The sequence below is a fragment of the Saimiri boliviensis genome, chromosome 7 (assembly GCF_048565385.1).
Source record: "Saimiri boliviensis isolate mSaiBol1 chromosome 7, mSaiBol1.pri, whole genome shotgun sequence".
In the NCBI taxonomy this organism is placed as follows: domain Eukaryota; kingdom Metazoa; phylum Chordata; class Mammalia; order Primates; family Cebidae; genus Saimiri; species Saimiri boliviensis.
The window spans coordinates 75,586,243-75,606,237 of NC_133455.1; positions in this window are offsets into that span (position 1 = coordinate 75,586,243).

Sequence of the window (19,995 nt, forward strand, 5' to 3'; positions counted from 1 at the left end):
TGTCCATGGCTGAAAGAAGGGGGTTGGAGTCTCCTACTCTTATTGTATTGCAGTCTACATCTCCTTTCATATATATTAATATTGGTTTTCTGTATTTAGGTGCTCCAGTGTTATATGTATACAGTTATATTCTTGCTGTACTGACTCTTTTGACATTATTTAATTACCTAATTTAACTTTCATTTATGACTTAAAGTCTGTTTTATCTAGTGTAAGTATAGCTCCGCCTGCTTTTTCTTGCTTTCCATTCAAATGGAATGCTTTTTTCCATTCCTTCACTTCAGTCTACATGAAAGCAACTGAAGGAGGCTGAGTTTCCTGTAGGTAGTATTCAGTTGGGTCTTGTTTTTTGTCATTGTTGTGGTGGTTGTTTTGTTTCTTTGGCTTTTTTAAAAATCCTTTTATCCACTCTGTCTTCTGAGTGAAGAATTTATTTCATTTACCTTCAAGGTAATTATTAAGAATTGATAAGGACTTACTACTGCTATTTTTTCTCATTGTTTTCTAATTTATTTTACTCCTCAGTTGTTTCTTTCTTCTTCTCTTTTTATCCCTTTTGGCTAAGTAATTTTTTTTGTCTAGTGGTGTGTATTGAACCTTTTTATTTTTTTATATAGCTACTACTGACTTTTTCTTTGTGGTTACCATGTGGCCTAGAAGAATTACCTAATAGTTACAACAGGTTGCTTTACTATAACAATTTAAAATTAATCAAAATGTACAATCACCACACTTTCACACCACTCCACCCCTCATACCCTCATATATTTTTAATTCTTGATTTCCAAATTTATAACTTTTTATATTACATATCCCTTAACAAATTATAGTTATTACTATTTGTAATTGTTTTGTCTTTTAATCTTCATACTAAAGACATAACTGTCTTACCATCGTTACAGTATTAGAGTATTTTAAGGTTGACTGTGTATCACTGGCTTTTTACTTTTAGATGTTTTTCCTTTATACATTACTGCTCTTTTTTTTTCAGCTTGAGTATTTCTTGTCATACATATCTTACTGAAAAGCTTTCTCAGCTTTGTGTGTGTGTGTGTGTGTGTGTGTGTGTGTGTGTGTGTGTCTGTGTGTGTGTGTGTGTGTGAGAGAGAGAGAGAGAGAGAGAGAGAGAGAGAGAGAGAAAGTCATTATTTCTCCTTAATTTACGAAAAAAAAATGTATGTGGGTATAGTATTCCTGATTAGCAGGATTTTTGTTTTAGCATTTTGAATATATCCTACCACTGTCTTCAGTCTTGTAATATTTCTGTGAAGAAGTCTGCCACTAGATGTATTGGAACTTTTTTATTTATTAGTCACTTCTTTTCTCTTGCTGCTTTCAAGATTTTCTTTTAGTGTGTGGCCTTTGACAGTTTGATTATACTATGTCTTACAGCAGAATTATTTCAGTTGAATCTGATTAGTGACATTTGACCCTTCCGTACTTAAATATTTATGTCACTCTCCAGGTAATAAAAGGTTTCTGCTATTAAAAAAATAAAATTTCTAATTCTTTATTTTTCTCTTCTCCTTCTTGAAATGTTGTTGACTCCAAAATATGCTTTTTTTTCATGCTGTCCCAGAAATTTTTTAAGTTTTTTAAGTTTTCTTTATTCTTCCTTACTCTTTTTTAAAAATAACCTGTCTTTGAATTCATAAATTCTTCTGCCTGGGCAATTCTGCTGCTGATGCTTTCTGTGACATTTTTATTTTATATTTTTTAATTGTATTTTTCAGTTCCAGGTTTTCTGTTTGATTTTTTTTTAATTAGTCTGTCTGTTAAATTTTTTATTTTCTTTTGTTGTTTTCCTCATTAAACTATTACTTTGTATTTTCTGGAATTTTACTGGGCTTCCTTAAAACAGTTATTTTTAATTATTTGTCAGGCAATTCCTACATTTCACTTTCTTTAGGGTCAGCTACTGCTGCTTTATTTTGTCCATTTGCTGATGCTATGTCTCCCTGATTATTTTTTATCTGTGTGGTCATGCATCAACTTCTGTGCTTATTTCTGTGAGAGTTACTTATAACCTTTGCAGTCTGCTTTGTCTAGAAATGTCTTTCAACATTAAGTTTGTCTAAAGATTATTTTCAAGCCAGCTGGTGTGATCCCTCAGCTGAAATTACTATGGCCATTATGATACTTGAGTGTGTCCTAAACCCGGGAACACCTCAGCTAGGATCTTGCAGCCACTTAGGCTTGTATTGGTATAGAGCTATATGTGTGCCCAAAGCCCATTTCCACTGAGGCTTGTGCAGTACAGGGGCATGACTCAAGTCCACAGCTGCCAAGGCCTGCCTGCAGCTGAAGGTTTTCTGGAGCCAAGGCCACTTAAGTCAACTAGTGGAAATGCAGACTGAAGATTGAGTCCATCTCACAGAAGTTATGGGTTTCTGCCTGGTGCTGGGGCAGCCTTGGAGGATTAGTCCGTGAGTACTGTCCTAGCGTCAGGAAGAACGGATGTCTGCTCAGTGCTGAGTTTTATTCTGGTATGTCTGGTATTAGGGTCCAAGGAAAAGTCCTATGCTTATTCTGTTTGTTTGTTTTTTTTTTTTTTTTCTCTTTGCCAGAGGTATTTCTGCCCTTTGTTGCCTAAGGTTAGGGGAGAAGTGACACAGGTAATTTGAAAGTGTTCAATACATCTTTTATTAGTTTCTATAACCTGGGACTTTATCTCTCACCTGGTCTTAGTTCTTGAAAAGGTAATTGTGTACCTGAATAGTTGTTCTAGTTGGTGTTTCTGTCAGGAGATGATCATTGGAAAGTCCTATTCATCTATCTTGCTCCATTTTCTTTTCTTTACATTTTTTATATGTTTGTTTGAATTTCTTATATGCTATTTCTACACATCTCTGTTTATCAGGCCTGCTTTACGTTCATTCAACAAGTTTTGATCTGTTGTCCTTTGATGCTGCTAGTTTGGCATATTTTTTCAATTTATCCTCTAACTTATGTTTTTAAGATTCTAAATATGTATGTGTAACTATATTTATTTTTGCTTTCTAATGGTGTTGTGGTCCATGAAAGTGACTATATGCTACTGACTCTTTGGAATTTCTTGAAACTTTGTTAGTAGAAAAGTGTAATCACTTAATAAAACTGTTCCACATATAGTTAGATTAAACATCCATATGCTTAGGGGTGAACAGTATATTTATCTGTTTCTATGTAAAATCAAGCTTAGCATTTTCCAGTCCCATCCACAGTTTCACATAGGAAGCCTAGGTCTACCACTTCACCATATATGGTATACTTTTTTGTCCTTACTCAGTAGGAGTTACTGTCTTCTAGGGCTGCTTTTCATCTAGGATGCCCATAATAGGAGGCTATAACTTCTTATTTAGTGCTAAGTGTTTCTTTGCCATCTTTCTCCCTAGAGGTGCATGTTTTGTGGAAGTATATTTTGTTAGAGGCACAAATAGATTTACACAGTGTTTTATTTATCAGTGTATATTAAATATTTGGTCACTGCAGTAGTGATAAAGTTGTGCATAAATCATCATCATTCTGACTTCCATTTCTGAATATCTCTTCATTTTGTTTTATTTGGTCTGTTTTTGTTTTTAATATATTACTGTATTCATGAGAAGTATTTTTAGATAACATGAATCAATAGATCAGTGACTTACTTTAGGAATCTGCATTTCTGAAAATTACATCTGATGATTCAGCTGAAGGAACCACTGGCTCAATATTTAGATGTTTACTTTTTCTATTTTTATTTTCATTTCTTGTAATATGTAATTCATCCTACATCCCAGCCACATTAAAAGTAATTCGAGTAAAAACAGGTTTTTTTTAGCTTTTATTTTAGGTTCAGGGATATCTGTACAGGTTTGTTATATAGGTGAACTCCACATCACAGGGGTTTGGTGTACAGATACTTTTGTCACCTGGGTAATAAGCATAGTTCCTTATAGGCAAGTTGTAGATAATCCCATCTTTTATTTAGCTATATTTATTTATTTTATTGATAGCTCATCACTAATATATATTAATGTCTTCTATGTGATAGGAGCCACTATTCACACTAAAATAAATATAGATGACCCTTTGCAAGAAGTATTCTGGCATAGTCATTGAGCATGTGGACACTAGAAACAGAGTGCTTTAATTCAAAGCATAGTTCTGTCATTCACTAGCAGTGTGGTGAGAAATTTGCTTAATAATTTTGTGTGTCAATTTACTTATCTTTGAAATAGATTTGATGTTGACATTTTCTACATGGTGATATATTAACTTACTGTATTAAGCTATTCTTACACTGCTATGAAGATACTGCCTGAGACTGCATAAATAATGAAGCAAAGAGTTTTAATAGACTCTCAGTTCCACATGGCTGGTGAGGCCTCAGGAAACTTAAATTGTAGCAGAAAGGTAAAGGGAAGCAAGGCCCATGTTACATGGCAGCAGGCAAGAGAGAGAGTGCAGAGGAAGTGCCAGATATCTTTCAAACAACCAGGTATCCTGAGAACTCACTCACTATCATGAGAACAGCATGGGAGAAAATGCCCCCATGATTCAGTCACCTCCCACTAGGTCCCTCCCTCAACACGTCTGAATTACAATTCCGATTACAATTTGAGATGAGATTAGGGATGGGACACAGAGCTAAACCATATCACTTACCATTTGGAATGGGGTCTGGCACAGAAGAGCTGAGTCATGCTTGTAAGTGCTCAGTCATGCTTTTCATTGTATTATTTATTGAGTGTTCTAGGGATTTTGTCAGACTGTGTTCTAGAGATTTTGGTGCTAATTCATTTAATATTTATCACATATTGTAAGGATATAGACTGCATGTTATTCATCTTTCTAGTTTCACTATTGGGCACAGCAGTCTGAACACTATAGACCCTCAGTAGACATGCTGAACGAATGAGCTTACAGTGAGCCAAAGATGCATGGAAGACATAAACATTTTTCAGTTAGTTTGAGTGAAGGAAAACCTCAAAATGAGACTGCATGTGAATAAAGATATCACAGACAATTAGGACTATACCCTAAGACTCTGAAAGATGAGAGAGAAACTTATGCCATGGGAATATGAAATTTACTTGTGACCTGAATGTCATGAGGATAAGCAAGCCAATTTTCTGTGATAACAGCATATGATAGGGAATGACAGAGTATAAAATTGCAGCTTTATTATGATAGGTCATGTAAGCCAAGCTGAGATGTTTGACTTTGGACTCTGAGACATGGTTCAGCAAACGTTCTTCAAAGACCAGATAGTGAATATGTTTGTCTTTGCTGGACATATGGTCTTTGTCACAGCTACTCACCTTTGCTATTATACTACAAAATGAGCCACTGAGAATAGTAAATAAATGTGGCCTTATTCTAATAAAATTCTTTTAAAACATGGCAGACAATTTTAGTCTGAGAATCATGGTTTGCTGAATCATGCTTTAAAAGACAGGTGACCATAACATTATATATTGATAAGTAACAAATTTATTGGCTAAAAGTATTAAAATACTTAATATGTGCCATGCACTGTGCTTTTCTGCATGATGTTTCATCCTGTTTTTTTTTTTTTTCCAACTGCATCAGTATATGAGGTCTATACATTTATTATCCTAATTTTTTAGTTGAACAGAAGAAACATAATTAGAGGGATTGAGTCATTTACCAAGACCATACATTTGGTCGATGTAAGACAACAGATCAGCTATGTTAGGAACATGGGGAAAATAAATTAGAAGTATCATATTATGGAGTCCTTAGACTCCAGAAGTTTTTAATCTAGTGAGGGGGAAAATAATAACATACAAAATAACTTCCTGTTAACTAGAACAATGCAATATCTGTCAAAATATAATAATGCTATCTAGGAGTATGCCCTATCTTTACAGAGCATACTACAACTTTAAACATGCAATTTTTAATGTTGACTAACAAAATGTTAAGTTGACTAACCAAACTCTTTCAAAATAACAATTAAAAACCAATTTTGATAGTAAGATTCTGGTTTTATAAATAAAGTGTTACTGGTTTTTTTTATATAAAAGGTTTTATATTTACAAATTTAATATGTATGTGCAGTATGGAAAATTTTAAATCATCAAAAATACATAGTTAAATCATATAGTCACATCATGTTATTCTATTATATTGATGAGTATATTTTATATTTTTAAACCTCTAATTTTCTTATTAAATAAAAATTATATTAATCTAATAATCATCTTTGTAATGATAGTTTCAAAATATATTTTCTATTTTTAAACATTTAAAATTGCAATTATAGGTGAACTTTAATGTAAATATTTGATAAAGACCAAAGGACTGATTAAAATGTGTGGTCATTATCTGCTGCCTGTCACTTCCAAACTAGAGGTCACCTTCTTCATCTGAATAGGAAAATTCTCCATCTGAATAGCCCCTTGATGGTATTATATCAAAAACCAATCAGATAAAACATGGCCCCACAAAAATATAATTAAAAAACTAGTAAATATTCAAGTCTAGAAAAAAATGTATCTTTATTAAAGCTTTATATACTAACAATAAAATGTGACACGACCAGAATATGGCTTTGTTCATAAAAGCAACTTTAGCAGAGGTTCTTGTTATGCCTTAAGAAAGATATATGAACATTTTGAAGAAAATTACAGGAATAAATCTGCAGAAAGTTAAAAACAGGAACACATGAGGAAAAACAAAATACTATGAATTGCCTTAAGTTACTTATCCTCCATCGAAAAGTCCTGTGAATATCAATGAGAAAATATTAGTGTCATTAACATTTACCTTCATTAAATACTATAATGTGATCGACATGCTATACAATACAAGCAAGTCTTTAGAATCTTGGTAAACAAAGCACAAAATGTAAATTTTAATAGTCATTTCTGTTGCAGTGACCAAACAGAAGGTATGAAACAATGCCATATGTATCCCACAAGTGTTTCTGAAGTATTTCTATAGAGAGGGTCCAGCTAGTCATAGTTGATTCTAGAAAATTGCTTTCTTCATTACAACTTGCATGATCTTTGGCTCTCTCAATTTCTGGAGAATGGAATTGCTGAAACTTGATTTAATACTATTTTCTTAGATTGTTGTTAGTGCAAAATGATACATTCCAATTCTGTACAATTAACCCGTGTGGATTACTCAGTGACAGGCTTTTTGGATTTAATTTTATTTATATCCTAAATCTGAGCTCTCTCTACCTACTTACTGTATCCTCAATTGAGTTCTAAATGTCCACTTAGATTTCCCTATCTTCTTGTTCATACTGTTTCTCATTTTGACTCTAATTGCAGTTTAACTTACATATTAAACTCTGACCCCAAATCAACAAATCCTGGTACTGACAATTCCTATATCTCTATACTCCTCTACTTGGAAAAAGGGATGAAGGAATATGAAGATAGTAAAGGAGGATATCTTTCTTGATTTGCCTAGCATTCTTATATTAATGGTACAGAGTTAAAGATTTGTACCATCGTTTGTATCACAGATGTTGCTGATGTTGACATAAAGCAGATGTAGTACTTCCACTCCCCAATAATAAGTGATAATGGTGATTGTTAGATAATTAAAAATAAATATTTTTGACCTTAAAACATTTTTAAAAACTTCTGAAAATTCCAGTTTTGTTTGCTTCAAGGCACAATTTTAAGACAAGAACAGTTTTCACGTTAGACATATTGTGTCTCAGTGATGTCTTAATATGACAAAGGCAAAAACTGACCCCTGCTATGTGATTTATTAAGATTTATATATGCCAGAACTTCCATTTTTTAAATTTATAACAGTAAGTATGGAAAGAGACACCAGATTCAAAGGCAAAAGATGTTATCCTGTACAAATCAGAAAAACTTTCTGAGCCTCACTTGTCTCATTTGTAAATTGTGGATCATACTGCAAGTTCTCCCTTGATCAGTAAGTCAGTATGAAGAAAGCAAAAAAAAAAAAAAAAAAATAGGTTTTAAGAAATGACATGAAAATAGTATAGCTTACAGTTTATAAAAATCCATACAAAATGATAGCTAGAGGAGGAATTATTTGATATTCCAGATCAGTTATCAGAACTTCTCTCCAGATATATATTTCCATGTAAATTATTATTTGCTTTTATTGTATATAAATGTATTTTTCAAGATGTGCTATACATAGGAGAGTCTTAGATGCACTCCTTTTTATTTGTAATAAGGGTAAAAAGAATAAACTATTATGTGTCTTGATGACTTGTTTCCAGTAAAGTTTTTTTTTAAATAGGAAATAGAAAGATATTCAAAAAGAGGTATAAAATATATTTCTTGTTATCACATTAATTGTACAAATATGTTATTGAGGTATTTTATGTAATGACATATTTCATATTAATGGCATCCTTACGAAGGACTTGCATTAAAAATATATTTTGCCAATGTGCCACACGGTTTGTCTCAAATATACATATGTGTGCAGATACACATTTATTTTTTTATCCAAGACAAACAGAAGCTAGTCTTTATATGGCTATGACTGTTGTTATTTGCTTTCCTATAACCTACCTTCTGATTTTTTTTTTTTTGCAAGATTAATTGGATCTCTACCTCTCTATTGTGTGACATGATATTTCTACAAAGGAAGAGGCAACCTTTGCAATTTCCTAGTTCTAGCTTGTGACACATTTCTTTTAAGGAGATGACGGTATTTCATAAATGTAATCTTTTTGGCAAGCACATAGCAATCCCAGTCATCTGTCTGTATAATTCATTTTCAGTAAAGGAAACAAATTTTATGCCATCAAATTGATGTAACTTCTAACTTTAAAAAATTATTTGTATAAAGCTTTGGGAAGAATCTTCCTTGATAGTCATTAGATGTACATCTGATAAAAAAAAAAAATACTCTCTACATGTTGGTTGCTGGAAAGGAAGCTTGAAAAAACTATAACCCATGACTCAATGGAATAATAGTAAAGTGTTTTAGTTATCCATTGCCATTTAAAATGTCCATATGGGTTTGTCAGCACAGCTTTTGAAATGTAACAAATTAATATCTTTACTTCATCTTAATTTGTGGACAGATGGCATGAACAGGACTGAGTGATGCTTTGGGTTATCCCTCAGCTTGTCAAGACTTATTTACAGCATAGGAGCCATTCTCTGATGGCTGATTATCTGCTTCATTTAGTAGGAAGGAAATTAACCTCTGATTTCCATGCTGATGACTCAGCAGGTAATGTACCACTAATGCTACAAAAAAAGTCCCAAAAAGAGACTGGTCTTGAAATCTAACAAGACCCATTAAAAAGCTAAATTGCTTTATTGGACCCAGGAGATAAAAGCAATTATTTCAGTCCACTAGTTGGAATAATAAAATTTAGAAAAAAAAAGAATGAGAAGATTTTGTTTCCTGGTAGAATCAAATAAACAATTGTATTTTAAGTGATATTTTCCCCATAATTCCATAAATATGCATGCCTTATAATATACCTCATTTGGAAAAGAAGATTCAGTGCAATAAAGCACTTATTTTAACTTCATATGTTAGATGTCACTTAATTTTTAACTGAAGATAAGCCCCCAAAGAAGACACTAAAAGCTAAAAAGCATTATTTGAAATACAAAAGACATAAGACATTTTTGGTAAAACAAATTCACTTTCACTTACAAAGTAAACTATTTTATAATTTGAGTTACTTTAATAAGAAGATTTTTTATTTGATAATATATATTAATACTAACAGAGAGAAAATGTAATATTGTAAGAAATATGCTTGAAGGGATACTTTTATATCTTTTGGGACAAAAAACAATTTGAAAACATTAATATAGTAGCTATGTATGATAGGTAGATTGGTGGATAGGTAGATAGATAGATCACAGCACAAATGACGCTGGAGCAGCTGGACATACACATGTGAAAAATAATCTAGGAACAGATCTTTAATCGTTCACAAAATTTATCTCAACTAGAATCACAGATCTAAATGTAAATGGCCAAAATAAAACTCCTAGAACATAATATAGGAACACATTTTTTGAACTTGGGTTTGTCAGTGAATTTTCAGCTATCCAAAGCATTATCAAAAAAGGAAAAAAAAACTGACTCATAGAACTTTATGAAATTTAAAATCTTTGGCTTTGAAATAAAAAGACACTGTTAAGAGAACAAAAGAAAGTGACAAACTGGGAGAAAATACTTGGAAAACACCTATCAGATAAAAATAAATAATTGTTAACAACAATGGGGAAACAACCCAATTTTTTAAAAATGAGCTAAAAATCTGAAAGAAAACGCAAACATGATATGTAAGCATATGGAAAGATGCTCAATATCATACGTCATTTAAAATTGCAAAGTACACCAACCGCAAGATGTTACTACTACACACCTATAAGAACTGATAAAATCCGACACTGACAACACTAAAGTTTGCTAAAGATGTGTTATTAGTTACAGATACTCTCATCCATCACTAGTGGTGAAACAAAATGTTATAGTTGAGTCAGGTTAGTAGTTAAGAAGCGACCTTGGCTTGGTCACTGTTTGTCCTTGGGTCTCAACAACCTTGGTGCCTGTACATTCAACACACTAAGCCTCAGCATTCACACTGTAGTTAAGCTTATTCAAGCAATGAAATCTTCAGTAGATAATTTCTCCTGTGGAGAAGATGCACATTTTGATTTCACCTGTTCTGAGACTGACTTTTTGCTCATGTAATTATAATAGTTAAAAAAAAAAATACTGGGTGGAGATTTAAGATGCTAATGAAACCTGCAATTTATGAGAAAGCATGTACTACTGAACGTGCACACCAAAAGAACCACCTGAAACATGCTTACTAGTAACATCTTTTACTCTATGCTATATCTGTTTTGCTGTGTGTCTTTTTTTTTTAATTATAATAAATTGAGAAGACAAAAACCAAGGTCTCACAACAGCCATCAAATAGCCACTCTGGAAGACAGCTTGGCAACTTCTTACACAGCTAAATATAATTACACCATATAATCTACTAATCATACTCCTTGGTATTTACCAAGATACCAAGGAATATATAGCCTTATAAAAACCTGATCTTAAATGTTTATAACATCTTTATTCATAATTGCAATAATTTTAGCAACTCAGATGTCCTTCAATGGGTGAATGGATAAACTGTGGTATATACAGAAAGTAATGGGACATTATTCAATGATAAAAATAAACAATCTCAAAATGACATGGAGAAATTTAGCAACAAGCATATTGCTAAGAGAAAAAAAATACCAATCTGAAAAGGTGACATACTGTATGATTCCAACTGTATCGCATTCTGAAAAAGCGAAACTAGAGAGACAATAAAAAGGTCAGTGATTGTCAAAGCCTAGACATGGCGGACGGATTAACTGGCAGAGCACGAAATATTTTTATGGCAGTAAAACTACCTGTGTCATATTTTAGTGGTAGATAACATTTCATTATATATTTGTCAAAATCCACAGAATGTACAACACATAGAGTAAACTCAAATCATGATCATAAGTTAATAATAAATGTATTTATATACATTGATTAATTTAACAACTACCACACACTAAATTAAGATGTTAGTAATAAGAGAAAATTGAGAGTGGAGAGGAGGGCATATATGTGAGTTTTCTGTACTTTCTGTTCAACTTTTCTATAAACCTAAATCTAATCTAAAAATTAATTGACTTAGTTTTTAAATGGATTGAAGATAAGTAAAATTGAATGTGATCAGAATGGATTTCAATCTAGATCAATATATAACAAATAGTAAAACACCTTTGAAAAAAGATTCTTTTACAATTTATGTAAAAAGAAAAGTTAGAGAAGCCAAGTGATATAGTTTGGCCATATCTTCACCCAAATATCATATCAAATTGTAGTTCTTATAATCCCCATGTGTCATGAGAGGGATCTAGTGTGAGGTAATTGAATCATGGGGGGTATTCTCCCTCATGATATTTTCATGATAGTGGGTAAGTTCACATGAGATCGGATGGTTTTATAAGGCCGTCCCCTTTATCTCGGTTCTCATTCTCTCTCCTTCACCATGTGAAGAAGGACACCTTTGCTTCCCCTTCTACCATAATTGTATCAGTTTCCTGAGGCCTCCCAAGTCCTGCTGCACTGTAAGTCAATTAAGCCTCTTTTCTTTGTAAATTACCGAGTCTTGACATGTTCTTATATCAATGGGAGAATAGACTAATTCAATAAATTGGTTCCGGTAGAGAGGGGTGCTGCTGAAAAGATACCCCAGAGTATAAAAGTGACTTTAGAACTGGGTAACAGGTAGATGTTAGAACAGTTTGGAGGGCTCAGAAGAAGACAGAAAAATGTCGGCAAGTTTGGAACTTCCTAGGAGACTTGTTGAATGTCTTTGACCAAAATGCTGATAGTGATATAAACAATGAAACCCAGTGTGAGGTGATCTCAAATGAAGATGAGGAACTTTTTGAAAACTGAAGAAATGGTCAGTTTTCTATGCAAAGAGCCTGGCTGCCTTTTGTTCCTGCCCTAGGTATCTGTGAAACTTTGACCTTGAGAGAGATGATTTAGGGTATCTGACAGAAGAAATTTCTTTTTTTTTTTTTTAATTGCATTTTAGGTTTTGGGGTACATGTGAAGAACATGCAAGATTGTTGCATAGGTACACACATGGCAGTGTGGTTTGCTGCCTTCCTTCCCCTTACCTGTATCTGTCATTTCTCCCCATGCTATCTCTTCCCACCTCCCCACCCCCCGTCCCTCCCCCATTTCCCCCCATAAAAGCGTGGAAAATTTGCAGTCTGACAATGTGATAGAAAATGAAAACTAATTTTCTGATGAGAAACTCAAACCAGCAGCAGAAATTTGCATAAGTTACACGAAGATGAATGTTAATCACCAAGACAACTGAGTAAATGTCTCAAGGTAATGCCGGAGACCTCCCTGGGAGCCCCTCCCATCACAGGAGTGGAGGCCTAGAAAGGAAAAATGTTGTTATGGACCAGCACCAGGTATGTTGCTGCAAATGGCAAGATTTGATTAATTATTATGGTCAAATAGTATTCCACTATGTATATAGACCACATTTTCTTGATTCCTGCAGCCATTAATGAACATTTAGGTTGATTCTATATCTTTGCTATTGTGAATCATGCTATAATAAACATCAGGATGCAGATATCTTTTCAAAATATTGGTTTCATTTTCTTTAAATGCCCAGTTAGTAGGGTTACTGGATCATATGGAAAGTTTTTAGTTTTTAAGAAAAAATTTACACCATTTTGCATAAAGTTATACTGATTTACACTACCACCGATAGTGTATAAAATTTTCATTTTCTCAGCATCCTTACCATCATTTATTATTCTATATCTTTTTGAAATTAGTAGCCATTCTAAATGGAATTGGAATAATATCTTGTGGTTTGGATTTGGATTTCTCTGACAATTAGTGAAGTTGAACATTTTTTCATATACTTTTTGGCGATGTGTATGTGTTGTGAGAAATTTCTATTCAAAACTTAGCTCACTTTTTAACACAATTATTTGTTTTTCTGCTCTTGAGTTGTTTGTATTCCTTTTACATTGTGATGTTAGTCCCTTGTTAGATGAATAGTTTGCAAATATTTCTCCCATTAAACACATTGTCACTTTATTGATTGCTTCCTTTGCTATGCAGAAGATTTTTAGTTCAGTAAAGTCTCAGTTGTCTGATATTTTTGTTGTTGCCTGTGCTTTTGAGGTCTTAGCCAAAAAATCATTGCCTAGATCAATGTCCTGCATTGTTTTCCTAGTTTACTTCTAGTAGTTTTATATTTGGGTCTTCAATCCATTTTGAGTTCATTTTTGTGTATGGTGAGAGATAGGATTCTGTTTTTATTCTTCCACCTATGGGATATTTCATTTTGCAAGCATGATTTTTTAAAGAGGATATTCTTTCCTTAAAATATGTTCTTGGAACCTTTGTCCAAAATCAGTTGGCTGAAAACATGTAAATTTATTTCTGGGTACTCTATTCTGTTCCGTTCATCAGTGTCTTTTTTTCATACCAATCCCATGCTGTTTTGCTTGTTATAGCGTTGTAATACATTCTCAAGTACTGATGCATCCAGCTTTGTTCTTCAAGCACAGCTTGCTTGAGATATCCAGGCAGCTCTTTTTTGTTTCCCTATCAATTTTAGGACTGTTTCTTTGATTTCTGTAAAATAGAAAAATAATTTTATTTTTATAGGAATTGCATTGGATCTGTAGATTGCTTTGGGAAGTAAGATGATTTTAACAACATTAATTCTTCTGATCCATAAGTGTAAGATACCTTTCAACTTGTTTGTGGCTTCTTCTGTTTCTTTCATCATTGTTTTGTAATATTTCATCTAGAGATCTTTCACCTTCTTGGGCAAATTTCTTTCTAGATATTTTATTATTTTTGTTTCCATTTTAAATGGTATTTCCTTCTTGATTTCTCTTCCACCTAGTTTATTGTTTGGTGTATAGAAATGCTACTGATTATCATATATTAATATTGTATTCTTCAACTTTATTAAGTTATAAATACAAAGAACATTTATTTATTTATGTACATATATATGTCTTTAGGTTTTCCTGAATATAAGATTATGTTATCTGAAAAGAAAGAAAACCTGACTTCCTCTTTTCCAATCTGGATGTATTTTATTATTTCCTCTTCTCTGATTGCTTTGACTAGGACTTCCAATAACATGTTGAATAGGAGTTGTGAAAGTGAGCACCTTTGTCTTGTTCCAGTTCTTAGAGGAAAAGCTTTCTGCATTTCCCTGTTCAGTATAATGTTAAGCTGTGGGTTTTTAATATATGGCCTTTCCTGTGTTGGAGTATTTTCCTTCCATGCCTACTTCACTGAGACTTTTTAATAATGAAAGAATGTTACATTTTTATCAATTTTTTTCTGCATCTGTTGAGATAATTAGAAGGAATTTTTTTTCATTCTGTTAATGTGATGTGTCACATTCAGTGATCTCTGTGTGTGTTGAGTTGAACTATTCCTATAGTCACAGAATAAATTCCACTTGATCATGTCATATTATCTTTTTTTGTTGTATTCAGATTGCTAGTATTATTATTATTATTATTTAATTGCATTTTAGGTTTTGGGGTACATGTGAAGAACATGAAAGATTGTTGCATAGGTACACACATGGTAGTGTGATTTGCTGCCTTTCTTCCCCTCACCTGTATCTGTCATTTCTCCCCATGCTATCTCTTCCCACCTCCCCACTGCCCCGTCCCTCCCCCATTTCCCCTCAACGGACCCCAGTGTATAGTGCTCCCCTCCCTGTGTCCATGTGTTCTCATTGTTCAACACCCGCCTATGAGTGAGAACATCTGGTGTTTGATTTTCTGCTCTTGTGTTAGTTTGCTGAGAATGATTATTTCCAGGTTCATCCATGTCCCTACAAAGGACAGGAACTCATCCATTTTTATGGCTGCATAATATTCCATGGTGTATATGTACCACATTTTCCCTGTCCAGTCTATCATCGATGGGCATTTGGGTTGGTTCAAGATCTTTGCTATTGTAAACAGTGCTGCAATGAACATTCATGTGCATGTGTCCTTACAATAGAATGCTTTATTATCCTTTGGATATATACCCAGTAATGGGATTGCTGGGTCAAATGGGATTTCTATTTTTAGGTCATTGAGGAATTGCCACACTGTCTTCCACAATGGTTGAACTAATTTACACTCCACCAACAGTGTAAAAATGTTCCTATTTCTCCACATCCTCTCCAGCATCTGTTGTCTCCAGATTGTTTAATGATCGCCATTCTAACTGGTGTGAGATGGTATCTCAATGTAGTTTTGATTTGCATTTCTCTAATGACCAGTGATGACGAGCATTTTTTCATATGTTTGTTGGCCTCCTGTATGTCTTCTTTTGTAAAGTGTCTGTTCATATCCTTCACCCACTTTTGAATGGGTTTGTTTGTTTTTTTCTTGTAGATCTGTTTTAGTTCTTTGTAAATTCTGGATATGAGCCCCTTGTCAGATGGGTAGACTGCAAAAATTTTTTCCCATTCTGTTGGTTGCTGATTCATTCTACTGACTGTTTCTTTTGCCGTGCAGAAGCTGTGGAGTTTGATTAGGTCCCATTAGTCTATTTTTGCTTTTGTTGCCAATGTTTTTGGTCTTTTAGTCATGAAGTCCTTGCCTGTGCCTATTTCCTGAATGGTTTTGCCTAGATTTTCTTCTAGGGTTTTTATGGTGTTAGGTCTGATGTTTAAGTCTTTAATCCATCTGGAGTTAATTTTGGTGTAAGGTGTCAGGAAGGGGTCCTGTTTCTGCTTTCTGCACATGGCTAGCCAGTTTTCCCAACACCATTTATTAAACAGGGAATCCTTTCCCCATTGCTTGTTTTTGTCAGGTTTGTCGAAGATCAGATGGTTGTGGGTATGTTGTATTTCCTCTGAGGCCTCTGTTCTGTTCCATTGGTCTGTATCTCTGTTTTGGTACCAGTACCATGATGTTTTGATTACTGTAGCCTTGTAGTATAGTTTGAAGTCCGGTAGCGTGATGCCTCCAGCATTGTTCTTTTTGCTTAGAATTGACTTGGCTATGCGTGCTCTCTTTTGGTTCCACATGAAGTTTAAGGTGTTTTTTTTCCAGTTCTGTGAAGAAGGTTATTGGTAGCTTGATGGGAATAGCATTGAATCTGTAAATTACTTTGGGCAGTGTGGCCATTTTCACAATGTTGATTCTTCCTAACCATGAATATGGAATGTTTCTCCATCTGTTTGTGTCCTCTCTTATTTCATTGAGCAATGGCTTGTAGTTTTCCTTGAAGAGGTCCTTTATGTTCCTTGTTAGTTGTATTCCTAGGTATTTTATTCTCTTTGTAGCAATTGTGAATGGCAGTTCGTTCTTGATTTGGCTCTCTTGAATTCTATTATTGGTGTATAGGAATGCTTGTGATTTTTGCACATTGATTTTGTATCCTGAGACTTTGCTGAAATTGTTTATCAGTTTCAGGAGATTTTAGGCTGAAACAATGGGGTCTTCTACATATACAATCATGTCATCTGCAAATAAAGACAATTTGATTTCCTCCTTCTCTATTTGAATACCCTTTTTTTTTTTATTTCTTGCCTGGTGCTCTGGCTAGAACTTCCAGTACTATATTGAATAGGAGTGGTGAGAGAGGGCATCCTTGTCTAGTGCCAGATTTCAAAGGGAATGCTTCCTTTTTTTGCCCATTCAGTATGATATTGGCTGTTGGTTTGTCATAAATAGCTTTTATTATTTTGAGATACGTTCCATCAATACCTAGTTTATTGAGGGTTTTTAGCATAATGGGATGTTGAATTTTGTCAAAGGCCTTCTCTGCATGGAGATAATTACGTGGTTTTTGTCTTTGGTTCTGTTTATGTGGTGAATTACGTTTATGGACTTGCATATGTTGAACCAGCCTTGCATCTCTGGGATGAATCCTACTTGATAATGGTGGATAAGCTTTTTGATGTGCTGTTGCAATCGGCTTGCCAGTATTTTATTGAAGATTTTGCATCTATGTTCATCATGGATATTGGCCTGAAGTTTTCCTTTCTTGTTGAGTCTCTGCTGGGTTTTGGTATCAGGATGATGTTTGTCTCATAAAATGTTTTGGGAAGGATTCCCTCTTTTTGGATTATCTGGAATAGTTTCAGAAGAAATGATACCAGCTCCTCTTTGTATGTCTGGTAGAATTTGGCTGTGAACCCATCTGGACCTGGGCTTTTTTTGTGTGGTAGGCTTTTAATTGCTGCCTCAACTTCAGACCTTGTTATTGGTCTATTCAGGGTTTCGACTTCTTCCTGGTTTAGGCTTAGGAGGATGCAGGTGTCCGGGAATTTATCCATTTCTTCCAGGTTTACTAGTTTATGTGCGTAGAGTTGTTTGTAATAATCTCTGATGGTTTGGATTTCTGTGGAATCTGTGTTGATATCCCCTTTATCGTTTTTTATTGCATCGATTTGGTTATTCTCTCTTTTCTTTTTTATTAATCTGGCTAGTGGTCTGTCTATTTTGTTGATCTTTTCGAAAAACCAGCTCCTAGACTTATTGATTTTTTGAAGGGTTTTTTGTATCTCTATTTCCTTCAGTTCTGCTCTGATCTTAGTTATTTCTTATCCTCTGCTAGGCTCTGCATTTTTTTGATCTTGCTCCTCTAGCTCTTTCAATTTTGATGCTAGGGTTTCAATTTTAGATCTTTCCTTGCTTCTCCTTTGGGCACTTATTGCTATATATTTTCCTCTAGAGACTGCTTTAAATGTGTCCCAGATATTCTTGTATGTTGTGTCTTTGTTCTCGTTGGTTTTGAAGAACATATTTTTTCTGCCTTCATTTCATTGTTTATCCAGTCAACATTCAAGAGCAAGTTGTTCAGTTTCCATGAAGCTGTGCGGTTCTCAGTTAGTTTCTGCATTCTAACTTGATTGCACTGTGGTCTGAGAGACTGTTTATGATTTTCATTCTTTTGTGTTCTCTGAGGAGTGATTTATTGCCAATTATGTGGTCAATTTTAGAGTAGGTGTGATGTGGTGCTGAGAAGAATGTATATTCTGTGGATTTGGGGTGGAGAGTTCTGTAAATGTCTATTAGGTTTGCTTGTTCCAGGTCTGAGTTCAGGTCCTGGATATCCTTGTTAATTTTCTGTCTGGTTGATATGTCTAATATTGATAATGGGGTGTTAAAGTCTCTCACTATTATTGTGTGGGAGTCTAAGTCTCTTTGTAAGTTATTAAGAAATTGCCTTATGTATCTGGGTGCTCCTGTATTGGGTGCCTATATATTTAGGATCGTTAACTCTTCTTGTTGCAGTGATCCTTTTACCATTATGTAGTGTCCTTTTTTGTCTCTTTTGATCTTTGTTGCTTTAAAGTCTATTTTATCAGAGATGAGAATTGCAACTCCTGTTTTGTTTTGTTTTGTTTTTTCTCTCTCCATTTGCTTGGTAGATCTTCCTCCATCCCTTTATTTTGAGCCTTTGTGTATCCTTGCATGTAATATGGGTTTCCTGGATACAGCACACTGATGGGTTTTGGCTTTTTATCCAATTTGCCAGTCTGTGTCTTTTGATTGGGGCATTTAGTCCATTGACATTTAGGGATAGTATTGTTATGTGTGAATTTTGATACTGTCATTTTGATGCTAGCTGGCTGTTTTGTTGGTTAGTTGATGCAGATTCTTGATTGTGTTGATGCTCTTTACTATTTGGTATGTTTTTGGAGTGGCTGGTACTGGTAGTTCCTTTATATGTGTAGAGCCTCTTTCAGGAGTTCTTGTAGAGCAGGTTTGGTGGTGATGAAATCTCTGAGTACTTACTTGTTCGCAAAGGATTTTATTTTTCCTTCATTTATGAAACTTAGTTTGGCTGGATAGGAGATTCTGGGTTGAAAGTTCTTTTCTTTAAGGATGTTGAATATTGGCCCCCACTCTCTTCTGCCTTGTAGGGCTTCTGCTGAGAGATCTGCTGTGAGTCTAATGGGCTTCCCTTTGTGGGTAACCCGACCTTTCTCTCTGGCTGCCCTTAGCATTTTCTCTTTCATTTCAACTGTGGTGAATCTGATGATTATGTGCATTGTGGTTGCTCTTCTTGAGGAATATCTTTGTGGTGTTCTCTGTATTTCCTGGACTTGAATATTGGCCTGCCTTGCTAGGTTGGGAAGTTTTTCCTGGATAATATCCTGAAGAGTATTTTCCAGCTTGGATTCATTATCTTCGTCACATTCAGGTACACCTATCAAACGTAGATTAGGTCTTTTCACATAGTCCCACATTTCTTGAAGATTTTGTTCATTCCTTTTTGTCCTTTTTTACTCTGTTTTTGCCTTCTCCCTTTATTTCATTGAGCTGATCTTCGACCTCTGATGTCCTTTCTTCTGCTTGGTCAATTCTGCTGTTGAAACTTGTGCATGCTTCGCAAAGTTCTCGTGTTGTGTTTTTCAGCTCCATCAATTCACTTATATTCCTCTCTATGTTGTCCGTTCGCATTAGGATTTCGTCCAATCTTTTTTTAATGTTTTCAGTCTCTTTGTATTGGGTT